The sequence below is a fragment of the Herpailurus yagouaroundi genome, unplaced genomic scaffold, assembly GCF_014898765.1.
Source record: "Herpailurus yagouaroundi ecotype Mexico unplaced genomic scaffold, PumYag 220, whole genome shotgun sequence".
NCBI lineage: Eukaryota > Metazoa > Chordata > Mammalia > Carnivora > Felidae > Herpailurus > Herpailurus yagouaroundi.
The window spans coordinates 9,568,382-9,578,274 of NW_024412451.1; the positions used below are offsets into that span (position 1 = coordinate 9,568,382).

The 9,893-nt window shown below is 48.7% G+C and overlaps 1 long non-coding RNA gene across 1 annotated transcript in view; it reads left to right on the top strand.

Annotated features, from left to right (window-relative positions):
• The first annotated feature begins 1,721 nt into the window (after positions 1 to 1,721).
• LOC121018834 (uncharacterized) overlaps positions 1,722 to 9,893 on the top strand; it is a 14,928-nt gene continuing 6,756 nt past the window's right edge. Inside the window, exons 1-2 of the long non-coding RNA XR_005785333.1 lie at positions 1,722 to 2,754; positions 4,337 to 4,423. This is a non-coding gene — a long non-coding RNA (uncharacterized LOC121018834). The remainder of the gene's footprint in view (positions 2,755 to 4,336; positions 4,424 to 9,893) is intronic.

Sequence of the window (9,893 nt, forward strand, 5' to 3'; positions counted from 1 at the left end):
ATTCACCTGCTGGTAGGCTGCTTCTACCTTTCTGTTATTGTGAATAATGCTACTGTGAACACGGGCATGCAAATATCTGATACAAGTCTGTACATTTGAGTCCCGGCTTTTGATTCTTTGGTTTGTATGCCCAGACACAGAACAGCTGGAGCATATGGTAAGTCTTATTTGATGAGTTGGAATCTGACGGTCTGGATTTTTGTCGTGTCAGTGAGGACTCACAGTGAGAGAGAGAGAGAGAGAGAGGCAGGCTCAGTGGGGAGCATGATGTTGCAATAAACTATATCTCATTTCCTGAAGGGTCAGCAAAAGACCAATCGTGGGGCAGAAAGCAGAGCGGGGGGGGGGGGGGAGCATGACCTCCCCAGCTTTTCTCTCTCTCTCTCAAACTGCAGAACTGGGGTTTTTGGAACAAGGAAAAGGGACCCCTGTGTGTGTGTGTGTGTGTGTGTGTGTGTGCCTCCTGATCTGCTTTGGGGAGCCTCTTGGGATCGTGCAAACAGCTTGAGGCTGGAAATGAGGGTATCAGTGTGGAGATGTGCAGGATGGGATTGAGTTTCTGTTAGGAAATCACCATTACGGTTCTAAGTGAGGTTTGTTGGACGCTAGACTCGGGGCTGCGTGGACTGGGGCGGGGGTGGGGGGGGGGGAGACCTTCTTCCCCATCTTCCTTTCTGCTGGAGACAATCATTAGCCGCCACCTAGTGGCAAAAAATGGCAGCAGCAACCTAGACGGGGAGCAGGGGCCGTGGGAATACAGGCTTTCCCCCCCTCCTCCCTTCAAATTGCCAGCTCCCAGTGTTGCTCCTTCCCTGTTCTGGTTATCTATTGGTTTATGCCAAACCACCCCAAACTAAGTGACCTAAAACAACTGTCACCATTGGATCATAAGGTTGGGAATCTGGGCAGAGCACAGTGGGGGTGGGGATGTCTTGCTCCACAATATCCCAGCATCAGCCAGGAGGACCTGAATGGCTGGGAGTGACGTTCCAGGACCCTGCGCCCATGCTGGTCCCCAGCACCTTGCACTCAGGCTGTTCCCAGCACCCTGCACTTACACGCTTTCTCTCACCCTTTAACCACTATTTTTTTTTTAAAAATTTAATGTTTATTCGTTTTTGAGAGAGACAGAGCATGAGTGGGGGAGGGGGAGAGAGAGACAGAGGGAGACACAGAATCCGAAGCAGGCTCCAGACTCCGAGCTGTCAGCACAGAGCCCGACGCGGGGCTCAAACTCACCACCCATGAGATCGTGACCTGAGCTGAAGTTGGATGCTTAACCAACTGAGCCACCAAGGCGCCCCTAACAACAAAGCATTTATAAATTTTTTTTTCAACGTTTATTTATTTTTGGGACAGAGAGAGACAGAGCATGAATGGGGGAGGGGCAGAGAGAGAGGGAGACACAGAATCTGAAACAGGCTCCAGGCTCCGAGCCATCAGCCCAGAGCCCAACGCGGGGCTCGAACTCACGGACCGCGAGATCGTGACCTGGCTGAAGTCGGACGCTTAACCGACTGCGCCACCCAGGCGCCCCAACAAAGCATTTAATTAGAATAGTTTTAGATCAGGGCACCTGGGTGGCTCAGTCAGTTGAACATCAGAGTCTTGCTTTTTTGGCTCAGGTCATGATTTCACGGTTTGTGGGATCGAGCCCCATGTCAGGCTCTGCACTGACACTGAGGAGCCTGCTTGCAATTCTCTCCTCCTCCCTCTCTCTCTGCCCTTACCCCACTCGTGCATGCACATGCTCTCTCTCTCTCTCTCAAAAGAAATAAACTAAAAAAAAAAAATAGTTTTAGATTTACAGAAACATTGCAAAGAGAGTACAAAAAGATCCCCCTTTACTCTATGACCTGTTATCAGTTTCCCCTGTATCCTCCATTAGTATGGTACATTTGTCACAGTTGATGAACCAACACTGATACATTACTGTTAACTAAAGTCCATGCTTTATTCAGATGTGCTTAGTTTCTACATTAACGTCCTTTGTCCTGTTCGGGGATACATGACATTGATACATCGTGCCTCGTCTTGACTGCAACGGTTTCCAGACTTTCCTTGTTTTGAATGACCTTGACGATTTTGAAGAGTGACGGTCAGGGACCAGGGGCAGGGTTCATGTTCGCCTGAAGGTACGAAAAAAGGGTGTCGGAACTAGAACCCTTGATTTGTTTTGTTTTCGTGTGTTTGTTTCCGAGAGCTCTTGGGGTGCTGGGAGTCCCAACGTGGGAGTGTAACAAGGTTGCCAGTTTCTCACTCCAAGCTTCATGGGGGGAAGCTTCCACTTGGTTTGGGGTGAGAGCAGGCTCAGAGAGGAATGGGATCGTGCCCACCTTTGACACTTTTCAGGGGCTCGAGACCATGCCTCTGAAGACACTTGGGACAGAATGAATGAATCAGGTGTCTTATGTCCTTTCCACCGGCGCCACCTGGAGGTAGAAGGTGAGCCCTGCAGAGAGGCTGGCGATGTGATGGACCCCAAAGGCAGAGCAGGGGGGCCCTCCGGTGAACGCCGGGAAGAGGTGCATTTACAAGCATCGGGGGGACCGCAGGTGAGAACCAGGGCTGGAGAGTGGACAGAAGCACCAGCCGGGGAAATAAAGAGAAAGCCGACTGTGCTCGCTACCAAAAGCGTTTCAGTTACTGAACCGACACTCTTTTTCCCTTGCATTTGCCTAATTGGACGCCTTTACTACCTGAGATGACTGTGGAGGTCGCGAGACTTGCCTTAGACGTCCCCCACGGGCACAGGTAAAGAAGGAGACCTGGGAGGTGGCTGCATTAGGGTAACGGGGCGGAAGGAAGGAGTGGTTTTCTGAGCCAATGTTCTTATCACACCTCCGTCTTTACAGCGTGTATGCTTACAATGAGGGTGACACAGTCTTCCTCTTTGCCCGCGATGTTCTCAGTTTTAGCCCCCAAAACTGAAACATCCGTGTCCTGTGAAACTCCTCGTTCCCACATCCTGGGACATTCCCCCCCCCCCGCACCCCCTCCTCCTCCTCCGCCCCCCAGTCCTGGGAAAACTGGGACACTGGGTCTTTCCACTCACAGCAACCCTATCGGATGCCTGTCTCTCTAGGGCAAGGACGTGGAGTCCTAGAGATTTTAAGAAATCTTCCTTAGGTTCACATGACCCGAACGTATACCCCAACACCATCTGAAAACAAAGGACACTCCCTTTCCACAGTCCTGGCCTCTTCCCCCTCGTGTCGCACCCACTGGACACAAGTTAGGAGAACAACAGTGGACGTGCCCTGGCTGCTGCATTTGGAATTTTAGAAAATAAGCAATCAGGAGTCACTTCATTAAAACTGAAGAGGCGCCTGGGTGGCTCAGTCGGTTAAGTGTCCGACTTCGGCTCAGGTCATGATCTCACAGTTTGTAGGTTCGAGCCCCGCGTCGGGCTCTGTGCTGACAGCTCAGTCTGGAGCCTGCTTGGGATTCTGTGTCTCATTCTCTCTCTGCCCCTCCCCCACTCACGTTCTGTCTGTCTCTCAAAAATAAACAACCATTAAAAAAAAATTTTTTTTTAAATAAAATAAAATTGGAGATGTCCTCTAGTAATTTAGGAGGAACACCAGAGGGGATGTCCAGGAATGATAGCTGTCGGGGTCATCGGTTTTAACGATATTTGTCAAGACTGTGTTGAAAACGGGGCTCCTGGGTGGCACAGTCGGTTAAGCATCTGACTTCAACTCAGGTCACGATCTCGCGGTCTGTGAGTTCGAGCCCCGCGTCAGGCTCTGGGCTGACAGCTCAGAGCCTGGAGCCTGCTTTGGATTCTGTCTCTCTCTGCCCCTTCCCCACTCACATGCTCTTTCTCTCTCAAAAATAAATGAAACACAGGGGGTGCCTGGGTGTCGCAGTCGGTTAAGCATCCGACTTCAGCTCAGGTCACGATCTCACGGTCCGTGAGTTCGAGCCCCGCGTCGGGCTCTGGGCTGACAGCTCAGAGCCTGGAGCCTGCTTTGGATTCTGTGTCTCCCTCGCTCTCTGCCCCTCCCCCGTTCATGCTGTGTCTCTCTCTGTCTCAAAAATAAATAAATGTTAAAAAAAAAAAAAAAGACTGTTGAAAACAAAATCCCTCCTCAGACTAGCTCTGACTCAAAAACCTTTTTTTGGGGGGGGGTGCCATTTATGTAATTAATTAATTTATTTTGGGCTCCCAGGGTTCCAGGAATGATTGAGCGAGAAAGCTGCACGGATGGAGGGCAGGGAGGGGGTGCTGAGTTTGGGAAGCAGTCAGAGCAAGAAAACAAAAGCGACAGGCACTCCCTGTCCTCCTTGGGGGGGGGGGAGCTCTGAATCATCCTCGGGTTTCTTGTTAAAGAGCGGCTTCCTCCACATGGTGAGACAGATGGGCACCGAGAACTCCCAAGTTTCGAAGAGCATGACTTCCTGGACTTGAGGAACAGAGGTACGATCACCCTCCCCCCAGCTACCACCCTCTCCCGGAGGCAGGGGTGGGGGGCGGGGGCGGGGGGGCTCTCCACACCTCATTAGCCTGTGTAGGGCGCGGAGGGGAGCCAAGTGGAAGCTGCTACAGGGGCCCAGATCCTGGGAGTTTCTGGCTGAAGCTGGGGTGCCGGCTGAGCCAGCCCCAGGGGGCACAGAGCAAGTCGCAGGAGCTCACCTCCAGAAGGGACCCCGGGCCTGGGGCTTCCTGCTCTACTCCTGCCACCGTGAACCTCTCAGGCGTTTATCTTGGGAACGAGCTCCCACTCTCATTGTGAAGAGAGACAGCTGGTTCTGCAACTTGGATGGGAGCCTGCTTCCCGGAGAAGTTTGCAGCTTCTGGCCTCACCTTGACAGCCCGGGGGGCATCGCTGCCACTGGCTACAGCAACTGGCTGGGGAAGGGGGTGAGCGAGCCCCAGAGCAGAGAGGCCTCGTGGATCTTGGAGCCCTGGCCTGTCCCAGATTCTCCCACCTTCTTTGGGTGTGTCCGCCTCTCTGCTCGCACTGTGTGAGTTGGGGGAGGGCACTGGGCACAGGGGCGGGGGTGGGGGGTGGGGGGTGGGGGTGGGGGGGGTGGTGAGGACAGGAAGCAGAGGAGGGTGAGGGGTCAGTAAGCTTGGAGAAAGGGAAAAAAGGGAAAAAAGAAGACACACTCTGGATCGTGAACCTAGAGGGGCCTCTGCTCTACACAGAGTCTCTATCTCTCTCCTCTCTCTCTCGTGCACACACACACCATAGTAGACTCCCGCCAGCTGCCAAAACATGCTGTAGGATGGGGGATTTATTGATTTATTCATTATTTATTTTAACATTTATTCATTTTTGAGAGACAGAGCGTGAGTGGGGGAGGGGCAGAGAGAGAGAGAGAGAGGGAGACACAGAATCCAAAGCAGGTTCCAGGCTCTGAGCGGTCAGCACAGAGCCCGATGCGGGGCTCAGACTCACGAACTGTGAGATCATGACCCGAGCCAAAGCCACCGCTTAACCGACTGAGCCACCCAGGCGTCCCTAGAATGGGTGATTTAAGCAAAAGGCATACATCGCCCTAATTCTGGAGGCAGGAGGTGCAGGATACGGTGACAGCCCATGCACTATCTGGCAAGAGTGGTCTTTCAGGCTTGCACATGACCACCTTCTTGCTGTGTCTTCACGTGACCTTTCTCTGTGCTCATGCAGTGGGTGGAGAGAGAGACAGAGACAGAGACAGAGACAGAGGGCAAACTCTTGGGTGGCTCTTCTCATAAGGACACTAATCCTCGCAGATCGGGGCCCCACTCTTATGACCTCATGGGCCCCTCCTTTAGGTAAAACCACCTCTGTGGTAGGAGGGATGGCCCCTGGGGCTTTGCGTGTCAAGACAGAGAGGACCCCAGGAACCATTCTATCCTGCTTGTTTCCCACTTTGTTGGATCTGAAAACTGAGGAAGGGGCACCCCAGAACACATATGTCCTAGCTTAATTCAATTCTTATTCCGGTGATGCATTCGGATTTCAAAAAGCGATGGTCTAGGATGGGTGTGGGCCATAGGCCCATCACTTGTGTTTGTAAATAAAGTTTTATTAGAACACAGCCCCATCTATTCGTTTAACATAACAGATATGGCTGCTTTCATGCTTCAAGAGCAGAGGTGAGTTGTCATAAGAGATCCTGTGGTCCACAAAGGCTGAAAATACTACCCTCTGGTCCTTTTCAGAAAAATTTGCTGACCTCTGGTCTAGGAGCTGGGAGGCTTGGGTTTTCTATCCATTGTGTAGATACATGGATGAAGGATGCTAAACCCTTATTATTCCTGATAAGGTGGGGGCATGCATTCACCCAAGATAAGTGCTGGAGGCTTTCTTCTTCATGGGTTAGTTGAAATTATGTACGAGTGGAAGTTTGGCCTCCTAAACTGTGTAGTTTCCCTGAGGTGTAGGTTATAAGTGAAAGGCAAGCTAAATGCTTGATTTCTTTCCTCTGTGTTAAACACTTTTGTGAGTTGGGTTTCTAGCATGTTCCAAAGGTAGCCAATAATATCTTTTCCTAAATTGATCTAGTAAGTGAAAGCCCCCCTTACCTCTTTGGCTAAAAGTCTGCAAGGCTGTCAGCCTAGAATTGTCACTGTCAGTCCCAGACTCCTCGGGACAGCTGGTCTGAATAATAATGATAACCCAGAAATAGAAATAGGGAAGAGAGATACAGAGAAGTGTAAATGATATTTGAGCCTGTGGATGCAATTGTCAGAAGATGTCTGTAGCTCTGTCTTTTGCTTAGTTAGGTTACATGACTCAATTTCTTCCTTCTTTCCCTCCTTCTCTCTCTTTCTCTCTCTCTCTCTTTATGTAAGCTCTACACCCAACATGGGGCTTCAAGTCAAGATCAGGAGTCACATGTTGCACCGACTGAGGCAAGCCCGGTACCCCCACCCCCACCCCGTTTTTCCTTATTGTTTCCAAGCCCTTCCAAATTAGGTTTCTCCTTTTGTCACTTCCTACCAAGAGTTTGAACTATGCTAAGAATGGAAGGCAGCATGATGGAATAGGAGGGGGCATATTTTGAGACGCCTGGGCAGCTCAGTCGGTTGAGCACCTGACTCTTGATTTCAGCTCAGGTCGTGATCCCAGGGTCATGGGATTGAACCTCATGTGGGGCTCTGTATTGAGTGTGGAGCCTGCCTCAGAGTCTCTCTCTCTCTCTCTCTCTCTCTCTCTCTTCCCTCCTCCCTCCCTCCCTTTGCTCCTCTCCCCTGCTTGTGCTTATGCTCTCTCTCTAATAAATAAATAATAAAAAAGAAGGGGCACCTGGGTGGCTCAGCCGGTTGGGCATCCAACTTCTGCTCAGGTCATGATCTCATGGTTTGTGGGTTCGAGCCCCACGTCAAGTTCTGTGCTGACAGCTCAGAGCCTGGAGCCCACTTTGGATTCTGTGTCTCCCTCTCTCTCTCCCTTCCTCCACTCACTCTGTCCCTCTCTCTCCCGAAAATAAATAAACATTAAACATTTTTTTTTAATTTTTTTTTCCAACGTTTATTTATTTATTTTTTTGGGGGGGACAGAGAGAGACAGAGCATGAACGGGGGAGGGGCAGAGAGAGAGGGAGACACCGAATCGGAAACAGGCTCCAGGCTCTGAGCCATCAGCCCAGAGCCCGACGCGGGGCTCGAACTCACGGACCGCGAGATCGTGACCTGGCTGAAGTCGGACGCTTAACCGACTGCGCCACCCAGGCGCCCCAACATTAAACATTTTTAAAAATAAAGTAAAAAGTAAAAAGAAGTGAGCATATTTCATCAGATTGAAGACACAATTTTTTTTAAGTTTATTTATTTCAAAAGAGAGAGCAAGCAGGGAAGAGGCAGAGAGAGAGGGAGAGAGAGAGAGAATCTCAAGCAAGCTCTGCACTGTCAGCACAGAGCCAGACATAGGGTTCAAACGCACAAACCATGAGGTCAAGACCTCAGTTGAAACCAAGAGTTGGATGCTTAACTGACTGAGCCACTCAGGCACTATGAAGACACAATTTGAAGGAAAAAAAACGGGTCTTTCAATAACAAAGGGCACTGGGGCAATTGGTTTTGCAAGTGGAAAAATTAGATCCCCACCTCATGCCTCAGACAAAAATTAGTATCAGATGTATGAAATATAAAAAAGAAAATTGAAAACATTGTTTAATGTTTATTTGTTTCTCTGTGTATGTGTGTGTGTGAGAGAGAGAGAGCGCATGAGCAGGGGAGGGGCAGAGAGAGGAGAGGGAGATGAAGAATCCCAAGCAGGCTCCAAGCAGCCCCAATGTGGGGCTCGATCTCACAAACCGTGAGATCGTGACCTGAGCTGATGTCAAGAGTCGGGCGCTTAACTGACCGAGCCACCCGGGTGCCCCAAAATTGAAAATGTTTTAAATTTAGAACATATAGAAGAGTATATTTGTCATGTAAAGCTAGTCAGGACACAGAGAAGTCTCTCAACATATAAATGAAAAGATGAGTTACTTTGAGTAGCTAACATTTAAAAGATACAAAAGGAATGAAAATATGTCACAGACTTCCAGGAGATGTTTGCAGCACACGGCTTACAAAGGAAAGGTGTGCCTGCTGTATAAAAATCAGAAACAGGGGCGCCTGGGTAGCTCAGTTGGTTAAGCATCTGACTTCGGCTCGGGTCATAATCTCAGAGTTGGTGGGTTCAAGCCCTGGGTTGGGCTGTGTGCTGACAGCTCAGAGCCTGGAGCCTGCTTTGGATTCTATGTCTCTTTCTCTCTCTGCCCCTCCTCCACTCATTCTCTCTCTCTCTCTCTCTCTCTCTCTTAAAAATAAATAAAAATTAAAAAAATTATAAAAATCAGAAAGGAAAAGACCGATAGCTCAGCAGAAATATGAACAATGGATAGAAACCATCAATTTACAGAAAAGAAACCCCAAATGGTCAGGAAAATGCAAATTAAAACAACAATGAGATATCTTTATATAGGAGGCTTAAATTGGGTTATGAGTTCATCTATTTTAATCAGCAAAAAAATTATCAAGTTTAATATATTTCTGAAGTGGCAAGAACATGGGGGAATTGGGAACTTATACATCCCTGGTGAAAGTATAAATTGGGAAAAGTACCTTAGTTTTTTTTCAGTTTGCCTCTCCTCGTGGGATTAAAGGTGTGCACATCAGACAAGACAGATTTTACTTCTAAATGTATGCCATGGAAAGATCACATTTGTGAACAAGAGGGTAGGTACAAGGATGTCTTTTGCAGGATTTTTCTGATAGCACTGCTCTAAAAACAACCCAAACAGTTGTTTTTCTAGCAGTCAAGGAAAGAACAAAGGAAAACCATGGTTTGTGCAATTTAACCAAGTTCTTTTCAAACATTTGTTTTATTGAAATCTAATTCACACATCCAAAAAATCTATGCTTCTTTTTTTTTTTTTAAAGACGTTTAAGTAATCTCTACACCCAGTGTGGGGCTTGAACTTACAACCCCGAAATCAAGAGTTGCACGCTCCACTGACTGAACCAGCCAGGTGCCCCATAATCTGTTTCTAAAGTGTATAATTCAGTGGGGTTTTAAAAATATATTCACAAGATTGTGCAACCATCACCAGTTTCTAATTCCACAATATTTCCATCACCCCCATAAAGGAACCCCATGCCTGTTCTCTCTTCCCTCAGCCCCTTGGCATGCATGAATCTGCTCTCTGTGTCTAAGGGTTTGCCTAGTTTGGCTATTTAATATAAATGGAATCCTATAGTATGCAGGTTTTTGTGACCAGCTTCTTTTACTGGGCATAATGTTATTTTAAAATTGTTTTGATGTTTATCTATCTATCTATCTATTTATTTATTTTTTCAATACATGAAGTTTATTGTCAAATTGGTTTCCATACAACACCCAGTGCTCATCCCAAAAGGTGCCCTCCTCAATACCCATCACCCACCCTCCCCTCCCTCCCATCCCCCA